This window comes from Sphaeramia orbicularis, chromosome 10, assembly GCF_902148855.1.
Source record: "Sphaeramia orbicularis chromosome 10, fSphaOr1.1, whole genome shotgun sequence".
In the NCBI taxonomy this organism is placed as follows: Eukaryota; Metazoa; Chordata; class Actinopteri; order Kurtiformes; family Apogonidae; genus Sphaeramia; species Sphaeramia orbicularis.
The window spans coordinates 20,123,187-20,138,583 of NC_043966.1; positions in this window are offsets into that span (position 1 = coordinate 20,123,187).

Genomic DNA, 15,397 nt, shown 5'->3' on the forward strand with positions numbered 1-15,397 from the left:
AAGACAGAATGTAACCACATAGACAAAGAAAACCCCTCACGGCGCACACAAAAAGAGAGACATCTAATAGGGACCGAACAAACTTAACAGCCAAAATAGAGATAAAGAGTCAAAAGAATAATGGCTGTCAAAAAATCTGCCGCGGAGGGCTGTCAGTCAAAACAATCCCTCAGAGACCTGCAACAGAGAAAATGCTCAGCTACTGTTTTGTTACTCACACACATACAGTTCTTCAAACAGAAAAAACAAAGAACAAAAGACGGTATAAACTGTTGAATCTGGAGGTAGACAGATTGGTCAAAGCCTGACTTGTTAAACACAATCTGCATATTACTATAAAAAGAAGAAACAGAAGTTAAAACACTAACATGTCTTTGTGCAAAGAAACAAGTCTCACTCGAGTTTCAGTTTTTTAAGTTTTAAGATCTTTAAAGATTCCCGGGGGTTATAAACTGAAAGAGTTTTGAAGAGGAGTGCCTATATTCCCTATGGTCTTGTACAAATCTGGTTTAATGAGTTGTGGGGAGACATTATATGTGAGATATGAGCTGACAAAACAGGGTGAAAATAACAAGGCACATCTCTTCTTGTTGCTGTAATGAAATACTTTTTTATAAACTTGTTTTTAGGTAGCTTTAATTTATTGTACAGCAATCAGCCATAACATTATGACCACTGACAGTTAAAGCGGTATTAACTGTGATTATCTCATTACAATGGGACTTGTCGGTGGGTGGGATATATAGTATTAGGCAGCATGTGAACAGTAAGTCCTATTCTTGTCCAAAATGCACAAGAACAGGGATCTGAGCAACCTTGACAAGGAAGAAATTCTGATTCCCAGTGTAAAATGGTTCGTACCTACCAAAAGTATCTAAAGAATATAAACCAGATCTGAACCAATCCAGTATCTATGGGATCAGGACATTATGGCGATGGTGAGTGTGACGTCATGAATCACTTCTGTGTCCAAACCCCTGCTGCTAAACTCACTTTAAAATCATAAACAGGACTTATCCTGTGGCAGAGTTCTATAAGAAAATATTTAGGTTTGGTCAGACATGAAAAATGTATTTCACTAAAAATTTATAATATTCTGTGTTTTGAGTTATACCATATTATTTTTATATGGATAATTTGGCTTCATCCATTTCAGATATCATTACAGCGATCCCTTATTTTTCGCGGTTAATGGGGACCGGCGCCCCCCGCGAAAATCGAAAATCCGCGAACTGGAGCTGGAGCCCCCCGAGCCTACCCTAGACCTAGGTACATGTATGTATGTATCTATAAATAGTATATAAGTACTGCAAATGTAATAATTATGAAATAAATGAGATATATATATATATATATATATATATATATATATATATATATATAAATAAAAGAAAACAATGATTAGTACATGTATACATGCATATATATATATATATAGATCGGATACATGTACGTACTGTAAAACATCTGAAAGAAAAGAATGTAGAAAGTAAACAAAACACACACACACGTGCATACGTACTAACAGCTGATACGTACTCTCTCCTCTCTTCATTTGTGACGCTTATCCATCGTATACGTACACACGAACACACGAACACACGCACATCTACTCCCAGCTCTCTTTTCCTCTCATACGCACAAGAAACGAATCAATTCTCTCTCTCTCTCTCTCTCTCTCTCTCTCTCTCTCTCTCTCTCTCTCTCTCTCTCTCTCTCTCTCTCTCTCTCTCTCTCTCTCTCTCTCTCTCTCTCTCTCTCTCTCTCTCTCTCTCTCTCTCTCTCTCTCTCAGCTGCGGCCTCTCGTCTGCTGTGGGGTGGATTTTCGCGACGATTTTTTCTTGATTTTTTATTTTTTAAAGCACGAATTGGCAAGGGATCACTGTAACAAAATTTTATTATTGGGTAAATATCACATCCACTGTGCAAAATGGAGAAATAACAAGCCCTCTTTTTCTGGATTTACAAACAAATTTGTTTGTCTTGTCCCTAAGAAAATTAGAAAAAAAAAAAAAAAAACTGCAATGAAAATAAGCCAGAATATTGCTCATTATTTATTATTTTAATTTAAAGAATCTTTTCTGTTGCATTTCTACACCTATATGTTAATTTAAAATGCCTAATTATTTGCACTGTATTGTATTTGAATGTATTTTTGCTCTTGTCTATATACAGTATATCCATGATATATATATATTTTTACTTTATTTTACTTATGTTCATTTGTATTACTGTATTATTATCCTCGTTGAGCGTTTGTAATTTTCACTAGTTCAATAAAAAAACAAAATAATAGTACACATTAAATGAAATGTAAAAAATAAATAAATAAATAAAATTCTGCTGCTGACGTAAACAATAATGGCTGCAGCCCAGGAACCGCTCACCTTTTTCACAGTACTTTGCTGACTTCCCAAAGTCAGTTAAAAGAGTTTTAAGTGTTAGTTTAATGCCAGGTGAAAGTCTGACAGGGTTAGTACAGGCGTCAATGAAAAAGAGGAGCTACGAGGTTGAAGTGAGAGCAAGTAGCTCGCGAATGTAAGGGTGTTCACAATAAAGCTAACGTTACTGCACCTGGATAATGTTCGTGTTTAATTAGCTATGTTAGAAGAAGTACCATATGGTTAGTTGACAACGTAACTGACAACACACAAACACACACACACCATTTTGCTTTAAAGTTACATATAGCCACTAACGTTACGACTTTACCCCCTGATTTTGGCTTCAACAGCTTTAACCCTGTAAATCCTGAACCATTAAATCATTGACAGAAATTCCGGTTCTTTGAAACTGGAGTCTTTATTGGTTCTTCTGAACAACCCAACATTTTTTTTTCCAAATATCAATTTCCTCATATGAGTTTAAATTTTGTATCATATTTGATACATCAGGTCTCAATGCTCAATTATTGTTGAACAAACAAAAATATAACACAATCATGTCTAAAAAATTGGTAAATCCTTTTCAAAACTGTCAAAGTTTGGCCTCCTTCCTCATTAATGACAGTCTTGTAGTGTCACTGGAAAGGCCTCTGGAGAATGAATTCCTCCTCCCTGGTGGATTATCATGTATTGCATGTATCTAATTGTATACATCAGGTTTTTCAAGAAAGAAAATATTACACTGATCATGTAGAGGGCTTCAAAACTCATGTATCAAATATGATATGCTTGGCGTTATAGTGTTAAAAATGAGCGTGGGCTGTGTACAGCAAACATCAACGCAACCAGAAAGATGATGAAATGGGGAGACGCCGAGATCTGTGAGCGAGCTGTTGTCACTTCGGGCGGAGGAGTCTATCCATGGAAATATTTGTGGACTCTGGAGAGGTTAGCAACACCGCTATGCTCGGGATATTTCCGACATGCGAGTTATACATCACACTATATGTTGCGTCACCACCCCTTTGATTCTGGAACGCAGGTCCGCTGTGTAAAAGTCCAGCCTGTCTCACCTCTGTTACTCCTTTGGCTTGGCTGTGGAAATCGGTCAATGATGGAAAAAAGGCGGGATCACCATCTTGCCTTTTTTTCCGGGATCTATGTGTAAAAGTGGCTAAAGACAAAAATCTCTCCAACAAGCTTTAGAAAATATGTCATAAAAAAAAAAAAAAAAAATTGTCCTTGAGCTGCTTACACCGCACCCTCTATGGTCGATGAGGAGCCTGGTGAGTAAATCAGATCATTATGTGTCACAGCAGAGTTCAGACATATTTTGATGTGATTTACTCAACAGGGTCCACGTTGAGCAGCGAGGGTCCGTTCCACCTCTTAAGTGGACGTCGCAGGTGCGCGGTAGTTTCATATATATTTATCTGTACTCTCACTGTTCGTCTCCGTCTTGTGTTCCATCTCACTCTCTCCCCATGCGTTCCCTTTGAGGACAAGAAGAGACGTTCTTCAGAATCATTTTATCATTTGATTGAAGAAAGGCTAGTGCTTTTAACATCTCACATTCACAGCTCCCTGGCTCTTACATCTAAAAATAAGCAGCAGGACGTCTGTGGACGACCAGCTCAACATAATGCATGAGATTCCTACATTCAGACACTGAAAACCCAAACATACAAAGCAGTGTTTATGCAAAACGGCACCACTTGCTGCTGTACAACTTCAGCGAGCACATCATTATATTCAGATTGATACCAAGCAGATTTGGATTTTGTCACCAAGCAAGTCCATTGATAATTGGTGCATCGCCTTAAGCTATAACTACAAGCCCAGAAGGAAAATCCAAACATGCAAACACTACCTGCTCTGTCTGTCTTTCTAAGCATCTTGCAGAATATCACTAAATATGAACTCACACCAACAGTCGTCCTTAAAATGAATGAGTGTTAATAGTTCACTTCAGAACAAATTAAGATAATGGGGATGTGTAGCAATTCTTCACTCTTCTATTCTCGCTTCCAAATTAACTTTAATTAAACACTTCTTTACTAGAAAACTTTAATTGCACAGAGGGTTACATTTTTTTATCATATTGTAATTGTGTTGGAAAAGATCCTTAGAGGTGCAGTTATAGAATAAAACATCATTTCACCTTTACACCGTCAGTTTGTGAAAATACCTTTATTGTGGCGGTGAAATTTCTTTTGTGATACTTTGTTTATTTGGCCTAATGCAGTACTGTTAAAAGTGATAGTAAAGATAATATGTCAGCTACAGTCAGGGGAGTAGGTTTGATTTTGACATTGGTGGGGACACAAAAGTGCTCCAAGGCAGCACTCCAGAAAGTTAATATTTTTTTGCTTTTGAAATCATAATTTTACGTTATGTCGAGCTGATCAAACAAGCAAACAATCATAGTCAGAAAAAAAATTAATTGACAAGTTTATAATGCATATCTGAATATCTAAGGACAATACAAGAATTTAATGCATTCTACAATTTTATTCTCATAACTGACATATCCATTATTATTTCACCTCACCTGTGAATTTTCAGCCTCTCCTCCTCTACCTCCTCCTGCTTCTCTACTGACAAAAATATGTCAATTCATGACATATGAACAGATTACAGATACAATGATCGTACAGTTTGATGGTACAGTTATTGCCTGAGCACAAAAGGTTTTTACTTTCAACTATTACATATAATTTATTCCCCAAAAATATGGATAAAATCACATCGAGAATCACATTTAGAATCTGAGGTTTTATTACATTTTCCCCACAAATTTTCTTTATGTGTGTTTTTTAAACAGTTGCTCTTCCATAGAAATGCATTAAAATAATAAGTAAAATAACTTTCAAAAAGTGTTTCTGTTTGGCATTAAATAGTGTCTTTTATTTAATATCTGTGTTGAGCCTCTGCAGTTCTATACCCTTAAAGAAACTTACGCTTTGGCTCCTACAGAAGTGTCTTCTGTCCAGTTTTCTTTTCTTTGACATTCTTTACATCCTAATTACCAAGCACACACACACGGGTGTGTGCGCACACGCAAACAGACACATGTACAAATGTACATGTAAAGGACACCACTGAAATCCCAATCCGTCTAGCTGACACGACCCAGGCAGAACAAATGCCAAACATGTCGACAACTTACATTAGCGGTCCAACTAACCCTAACCCTTCCTTTTACAAGTAGATGGAGTGACAGCGGGGACGGCCAATCACATGTACGTTAGCAAAACCAAAGAGCCAATCGGAGAGTGACATTTACGTTAGAGGCGGGACTTCTAGCAGAGACAGACTGTTAACCCTTTGTGTGCCAGAATCATTGACTAAACACTACGGAAAGCGGTTGTATTGATAGTGACTACACAGTAGTGGCTGGATATTGGTAGGGACATGTCCCTAGCATCCCTACGCAGTTCTACACCCCTGGCCACAGTGACCCTGACCCTACATGTAAATCACTACAGTAAAGGTTTTAACTTGGATCACTGTATTAAGTAATAGCCAAACATACCGTCACGGAAAAAATTATTAGACCATCAGAAGGTTATGCAATCAAGTACTAACTCCTGTGTGTATCATGTGACTAAAACAGACAGACAAGAAAACACGGAATGTCTAAAAGCACTGTTTTTGGCAGTACAATGTCATAGATATAGTAAGAACTGAAGTGATTTTGGTTATTATCAAGAAAACCATAGAAAATGGGTAGATATCAGCTCTGAAATTAAACTCTAATGAGCTATTTTTTGTTGTTTTCATTATATTTATTCAAACAAATGTACCTTTAATTGTACCAGGCATTAAAATGAACAAGAAACTGAAGGAAGCAAGGATGGTCTAAATAATTTTTTCTACAACTGTATACACAGCTTTGCCAAAACAAAAAAATCCCACGTTATTTTGTTGCCATTAGCTTTGATTACAGCATGCATTTGCCATGACATTATTTTTGATAAGCTTATGCAACATCACAACATTTACTTCCATCATTTTTTGGATACATAACGTTGCTGAACCTAGACCTGATCAGCTGAGGCTCTGTACATACAAAGACGGTTTCAGTCGTATCTGCAAAAGTTCTTATCAGATAGGCCTATCATCCACACAAAACCAGTGTTTTTAGTCACTGAAACCACAACTTTTTGAAATCTGTTCCTAGAGTGGATACATTTGAAAATGCCAGTTTTGCGTCTTCGTCTGTACGACCAAACTGCAACTTTTCTAAGACGATGATGTCATAGTCTTTTTGGGTTAAAGTTGCAACAGAAAAAACTTTAATAGTTATACAGTGTTGCCCATAAAGCTGGAATGACACTGTTTTCAGACAGATTCCTCTTTTTGTTCCAATACACATCAGTACAATCAATCAATTATTACATACTGAGTCCCAGTTAAACTTTATCTGTCAAGAATAAATCCCATTGTCACAATCATTCCAACTTTATGGGAAGCAATGTAGCTGTCCTCAGTTTTGATCGGTGAAATGTTTTTGCAACTTTGGTTGTTAGAGAAATTCTAACCTAACAAAAAGTTCTTAGCCATCTCTGAGGTCAGGTTGCAGTCATGGTGAGTAGTTTTCAGCACACTTATCCTCGTACATTGTCTTCTACCTGGATGTGTCAGCAAGATGTCTACAGCCCAAACCTCATGGATAGAATTCACCTTAACTATCTATTCCTATGTCCTTCAGGAATGTGCACGCATGTATCAGTTGCTATGTTTTTCTTAACCCATAAAGGCCCAAATATACACCAGTGACCAAAAGTATCTACTGTAAAATGTTTAATAACTGTTGATCCATTCATTCTATCAGTGCATGTAAAAAAAAAAAAAATTAGTCTTTTCATGGTCATCAAATATGACCGATTTGGACGTTCAGAGGCCCTGTAGTGAACATGTAAACACCATCATCTTCTACAACACTGAGCCTGTTTACATGCACACAGATACTTCAATCATTATCTGATTTCTGGAGTTATCAGATTATTCAAGTGATCATATAAACAGGATAATCTGATCGGATTAACACCCCTAGATTTCTCCCCAATACTCCGATGATGTCTTCACGCATGTATACAGGTTAATCTGATTTCTTTTGTTTTTGTTTTTTTTACATCTGCGCATGTGTAAAAAAAAAAAAATCTATATAAACGGAAGTTACGCAGCAACAACGTGAGCCTAAGGAAATAGGTAAACAAACATTGAAATGAAATGGATAGCAGCAACATGGCACCTATTTTGTAGTCTTATTAGCTCCGTACACCGTAGGCATTGCCATGGTAACAAGACAAGACCAGATGTTTTGAAAATGACAGGAAGTGTACATCTTATGTCATAACGTATGTATGTACTCTGAAAGAAATCAAATAATGGACTGAAACATATAAACCAGTCTTTCGATTATCGCATTTCTGAAGTGCATGTAAACGTGTTGCATCTGATTACTGCAATTATTGGATTACTCAAAGTTCTATTTATTTCTTTCCTTCCTGCAGCTGTCAGGCTCCACAACAACAACTGCTCCAGAAATCCTGTGTAATAACCGTACGATAAACAATACAGTAAACCGTGCAATAAACCTGTGACAGGATCAGCATGTGCCCAGTTATAAATAGTGTATATAACTTTATTGATTGTGTTTATTTTGATTTTGCACTTCTTTGCTCTTGTGTACTTGTACTTTGCTGCTGTAAAACTGAAATTTCCCCTTGTGGGACTAATAAAATCTTATCTTATGGTCATGTAGATGGGCTCACTGATTCACCAGTAAAACCCATGGAGTTGGATCAATGACAGTGGAGGGACAATACTTGGTTTACGTTCGGTTAATATTTTACTTTTAACTGAAAAAGTCACTTTTTCTTCAGTTTTCTCTCTTTTAGTTATAATAACCCTAAAATGTAACCTCAGCATGATGATTAAAGTACATGATCAGTCAGTTATATATAGGAAAATACCTACAGGGTGGGGAAGCAAAATTTACAATATTTTGAGGCAGGGATTGAAAGACAGTGTATGACCAATTAGTTTATTGAAAGTCATGACAATTTAAATCTTCAAATCATATTTTACTGCATTTCTAACGGTCTTGTTGTCTACCTCAAGTTCAATTGCCATTTTTCTCATGGATTTGGTTGGATCCTTTAGGATTTTGGATTTGAGAGCTTTAATAAAAGCTTTGGTACGTTTTTTGTTGCTTCCTCCACTTCCAGACTTTCTCATAATAGTTTTGCTCATAGTCATTCACTTCTTTCCATTATAAACAGTCTTTATGGACACTCCAACTATTTTTGAAATCTCCTTTGGTGTGACGAGTGCATTCAGCAAATCACACACTCTTTGACGTTTGCTTTCCTGATTACTCATATGGGCAAAAGTTTCTGAAAAGGTATGGATAATAGTGTTAGGTATGATTATGACATCAATATATGTTTGGTTTCAAAACAATTGACGTAGTGCCTGCTGAGAAAAAATAACTGAATGTTCATTGTAAATTTTGCTTCCCCACCCTGTAATTTTAACTGAAAAAATGCAAAATACAGACAATAATATTATGATACATGGTGATAAATCACTTAAGAAAAGTTAAATAGAGACACTAAATACTTGGTGAACTGCCACAACAGTATCAGTGGGTCTTTATGGATTAAGGATGGAATCATCACTAGGACTATATAAACTTTTCATATCAGGATACACATTCAGACCTACATCCTTCAATCCAAGCTGCTCTCACAAGCTTGTTCCGATAAATATTTCCTGTCTAATACATCCAGACAGTCTCGTGAGTGTTCCTCAGTCTTCAGTGTCTTTCTACAGCTCACAGGATATTCCCTACCACTACATACAGTACACGTCGGTATAAGACTTCCCAACAATAGTGATAAATGGTATTGATTTGGGCCACTTACAATCGTAGCATCTTGGATCTGAACAACAACTGAAACATATGACTACGAGTGTTTTTTAAGTGAAATATCACCTACTACATGACCTACTATGCAGCTGTGACAGTGATGAATTGTCTCTCTGAAGTACGTTTCAAGTCTCTGCAGTTTTCTTTCCACATTGCACTGAGACTAATGTTTGTATAAAAACTTCATCCATCATTGTAAAATACCGTGGCATGTATGACTAGGCAAATAGTCAACATAATGGGAAATACACCGCAGCCAATACATGTTAAAACCACTGTGTAGCTGTGGTTGTGACACCTCTGAATTTTAGAAAAAAAACTACAACAGCACTTGGAGACCACAGACCTCCGTCAAGGCAGATCAGCCCCCCCCGATCACCACCAAAATTTAAACATTTGTTTCTTCTGCCTGTAACAACATTTCCTGAAAATTTTATCAAAATCTGTCCATAACTTTTTGACTTATCTTGCTAACAGACAAACAAACCCTGATGAAAACAAAATCTCCTTGGCGGAGGTAATAAAGAAATGGTCACATGTTTTAAGCGATTTTCATCCTTAATTCGAGGCCTTTTCCGAACAGAAACAGTGAAGTTAGTTGGGCAAAAGAAAAGCTTTATGTTCTTGAAGTCTGTCATTTTCAGGCTTTAATAATTTACAACACTCAAGTTTTTTCTATTGGTTGAAAAGATGTTCAGCCTGTATTTTTGAAGTGTGTCTTTTTCATTCCTTACACTTTTGTTTCAACTACTACAACTTGTTCTGTGTCTCTGCTATCCATACACCAGATTGTTCTTAAAAGTGCTTACACCACTTTCTTTCAGAAACTGGATGTGATCTGACTGAGCAGTTTCTGTAGCTAATGTTTACCAGGGTTTTTCATCTTACTGTGAACACATATAGGTTATGTTGGGTAGTTCTCTGCTGATAGTTGCTTTAAAGGGGTTGTATTTTACTAAACCCACTTTTATTAGTCTTTGGTACATTTATTTGTGTACTTGGACCCTAATAGTTCATAAAGTTTGAATTTGAACCCTCCAGGTGCTGCAAAGCTATCTTTATATTCATTTTGGAAAAAAAAAATCAAGTGGATTTCTACAACCTGCTTAATTTGTTATGTCTATAACTAGTTATGTCACAACATTTGCACATATAAGGTTAAGACTTCCAACGAATATTTCTTTGAATAATTGTTTATCAGCAGCAGTGGTTGTAGTCCATACTGAAAATATGTCTAAACTTTGAGCCGATTACCTAAAATGTTCAGATGTTGGTTGAATGGGACAGAGCAGCACAGCCAACAACCTGGAGGAGGTGGTTCGTGAAGTGGCTCATTTGCATTTAAAGGGCCAGCGCTCAAAACCACCTTTCTGGTGTCATTACTCAGAAACAGGGTTGAAGATGGACCTGTGGAGTTGAATTAATGAAGAATTCAGACCCAAGCATAGCATTTACAGTTTATGAAGACCACAGGGAAATGTTTTAAAATGCATAATTACATTTAAAATAAGCAAAATATCACTCCTTTACTATAATCATAAGATCTGTCTGATTGTACAGTATTTTCCTCATCCATCCGCACTGGTCTTATATCTTCTTTGCATGTTGAAATTGACGAAAAGGTTGAGGCTTTGTTTTCAGCCTTGTTATGACTCACATGCATAGATCCTTTTTGCACTTCATGTTTAGAAGACACACAACGTGTTACTCACACCCATGAAATGTGGTTGTGTAGGTTTTCCCAATTCCCTGTTATTATGTGTTATTTCACAGCACTGAAGCCAGATGAAAAGGGAAGGATCAATCTAGAGACTTTTCGGCCACATTTTGCTGTCATTTCTGGTCATGCTTTCTGCCTCCCTTTACTGTTGTTTAATCTGTGTTAATATGTGATTATTCCTTTTTATGCCTGACAGAAATGTGATGGATTACTTCAGGACATACATTTTCAAGTCTTCCGTGATGTTTTGTTCAATAATCTTGTGTCATATTTCAGACCTTCAGAATGTCCCAGAGGCTTTTATCCTTTTCTCTGCCCACATGATCCCATATAGCTTCTACATTATTCATTTTTTTTAATACTGTTTACATATTTGCAGTGTATTTGATGTTGTAGGGGTGGCCATTGCCCAGGAGGTAGAACAGGTCATCCAATAACCAAAAGGTTGGCAGTTTGAATCCCACTCTGTCCTAGTCATGTGCCGTTGTGTCCTTGGGAAAGACTCACACTGGTGTATGAATGCGTATGAATGTTCAGTGGTGGTTGGAGGGGCCCTTTGGTGAGTACTGGCAGCCATGCTTCCATCATTCTGCCCCAGGGCAACTGTGGCTACAAACGTAGTTTAGCACTACCAGAGTGACAGAGTGAATGAATAATGGATCTATAATGTGCCTTGAAAAGCACTATAGAAATGTAATCCATTTTATATATACATATATATATATATGTATGTGTGTGTGTGTGTGTGTGTGTGTGTGTGTGTGTGTGTGTGTGTATATATATATATATATATATAATGGATGGATGGTCATTCATGAAGAAGTTCACAGTAGATACTGACTTAATCTGCAGAAGTTCTGATTTTGTTCCAAGACTATGCACATACAGTCGGGGAAAAATTCTTACACCATCAAAAGTCATCAAAAACAATGGTTATGCAATCAAGTACTAACTCCTGTGTGTATCATGTGACTAAAACAGACAGAAAAGAAAACATGGAATGTCTAAAAGCACTGTTTTTGTCAATACAGTGCCATAGATATTGATGTAAGAACTGAAGTGATTTAGTTATCAAGAAAACATGAAAATGGCTAGACATCAGCTCTGAAATTAAACTCTTATGAGCTATTTTTGTTGTTATCATTATATTTGTCCAAACAAATGTACCTTTAGTTGTACCAGGCATTAAATGAACAAGAAATTGTAAAAAAAACAAGGGTGGTCTAATCATTTTTTCCATGACTATATCTTGCAAATTTCTTGTTTGAAATAAAGACACATGCTCATTACAACTCTGCACAAACAACAAAGCTAAAGCTCTTGCGCAGTACTGTATATACACATGCATACTCGCAATATTTAGAGAATAGCTACCAAAACAAAAAAAATCAAGTAAGCATTTCATCATAATTTTCTTAGACAACAGTGTAGTTGACCATTCATTCATTTTCCAAGACATTTAATCCACTGGAGGGTTACAGTGCTGCTGGAGCTTCTCCCAGAGGCTCCACCCTGGACATGTCAGCAGTTCACTGCAGGCCTGACACATACAGATGACCAACCACTCCCACCTACAGGCAATTTAGGTTGTCAATAAACCTATTAAGGAGAGTACCTGGAGAGAGCTCACCAGAGCACTGGCAAAGCATGTAAACTCCACACAGACAGAGGTTGGGTTTGAAGTGTTACTGTGAGGTGACGGTGCTGACCACTGCACCGCTGTGCTGCAGTCACTGTCATAGATATATATACACCGTACGTTTTCCTAACTGTGCAGAATTTACATCTTTGACATTCCTCCATCCAGACCATTAAGATGGGATGGAGTGTAGTATAGATGGCTTGGCTAATATGTTGTTGGAGACATATATACATAATAAATTTAATATATTGCATTTATATAAACTAGCTGTGGGTTATATAAAAAAACATAACTGAGATGGTCATATGGTAAGGATAATTGTATATTATAAATTATAGCCAATTGTACTTATATGGGTTTGTATTTGGCACATGTGCAGTGGATTATGATGTAGAATTATATATGATTGATACATACTGATTGATACTGACATATACAATATATAGATTAATATAATATAGATTGGTACAGTTTGTGTGTGGTATTATAATAAAGAGATGGGAAAAATAAGAAAGAAGTGTTTACTTCTTCCCATTCCATTTTGGATGTGTAATTAACACTTGTTTTGCGTTGTCCTATGTTAATTTGCTTTGAGCATTTGCTTTTGTCATGGTGTATTACAGTTTTGTCTGAACTAAAGCATCCATTCATTCATTATTTCATTCATTCATTCATTCATTCCATAGACTATAACAGTGACTCATAAAGATATAAAATGTCTCTAATGGTGTGTTTTGCCCTGTTACCCCATTAAACCATCCGTGTAAAGCCAGACTTACTGCACAGTCTGAGGAATGCCTCCAGACGAATGCTCACTGAGTGCACAAATGTTTCGCTGTCTGAACACATCAAAGCTGCATTTACTGAGTGGCAGCAAAACAGCACATTCCACAAACTCCTGCCCGTTAAAATGGAATAACCATACAGTGTGTGCTGACAGACTAACAGCACTGTTATTAAAGTTCTGGATGTGAGGCTCATCCATCCATGTTATCAGCCCCTCAGTTCACCCACATCTACATGTGGTTGTAAGAGTGAATGAAATCAAGTAATTTCTGAATTATGATCAAAATAACATGGTCCACACACAGAAAATATCCGCAAACAGAAAGTACACATCCAGTTGCTCTCAGCTGGAATGACGCAGTTACTGTAATTGGCAAATGTAATACTAGTTTACTTCAAAGCCTAAAACAGGTTCTAAATGTGCTTGGACCTTTGAGGTTTGACAGTTACCGATACGCTCACTTCCTGTGAGTTGACACACAGGAAGTGTTGAGCAGAGGTTCTGCCGTAGTTCTCCTGCAGCCACCCTGAAACATTACCCAGAGCTGACATGGTGAAGTTTTACATACCAGGCCAGGAAACAAAAGTTTAGATGTGTTTAACCCATAAAGACCCAAACATCAACCAAAACCATCTGCTGATCTAAAATGTTTAATATTTGTTGATCCACTAATTCTACCAATACATGTAAATAATTGGTGTAAAATACAGTTTGTCATGTTTTCATGGTCATCAGATATGACCCATTTGGACGTTCAGAGGCTTTGTAGTGAACATGGAAACATCATCATCATCTTCTACAACATTGATTCACCAGTAAAACCCATAGTTTAATAAATGACAGTGGATGGAGACACTTGGTTTATGTTCAGTTAATGATATATTTGCTGAGAAAGTCATTTTTTCTTTAGTTTTCTCTGTTTTTCATACAATAACCCTCAACTTTATTCTGAGCTTTGAACACCCACGTAATTAATAAATTAAATATAGGGAAATACATGATTTTCACAGAAAAAAACAAAACAAAACACAAAAACACAAAACAGAAGATAGTATTACAGTAAGTGTTGATAAATCACCTACAGAAAGTTAAATATAGAGAAAAATTCATTTGGGAACTGCCAGAAAAGTAATCCTTATGGGTTAATTATACTTGTGCAAACCTAGCAGTTTTTCATCTTTGTGCAGCCATTCAGTCTAATAACCTAAACCTTTAGACAGTGTGTAGCTGTGTGAGAAGTATACTTCATTAATTCAACTCCACAGTTGAATTAACAATCTTCAAAAACATTTCTGAGTAATGACACCAGAAAGGTAATTTTGAGCACTGGCCCTTTAAATGCAAATGAGCCACTTCATGCCCCGCCCCCTCCAGGTTGTTGACTGTGCTGCTCTGTTCCGTTCAACCAACTTCTGAACATTTTAGGTGATCGGCTCAAAGTTTAGACATATTTTCAGTATGGACTACAACCGCTGCTGACAAACAATTATATCGTACTCAGAGAAATGTTTGTTGGAAGTCTTGACCTTATATGTGCAAGAGTCATGACGTAACTAATTATAAAATGTAACAAATTAAGAAGGAATTGAAACAGGTTGTAGAAATCCACTCGATTTTTTTCCGGAATGAATATAAAGATAGCTTTGCAGCACCTGGAGGGTTCAAATTCAAACTTTATGAACTATTAGGGTCCAAATACACAAATAAATGTACCAAAGACTAATAAAAGTGGGTTTAGTAAAATATGACCCCTTTATGTTTTAGGTGAACACAAAGCATGAGTCTATAAATACCTTGTTCTTATTAGAGTAAGGATATATAATTTATATCTACAAAGTCAGTACCTCTGCATGGTCAAAGTCATGCCAATGCTTTGTCAAAAGACTATCAATTTGGTGCGATGTTGCTTCATCAAAAGCAAGAG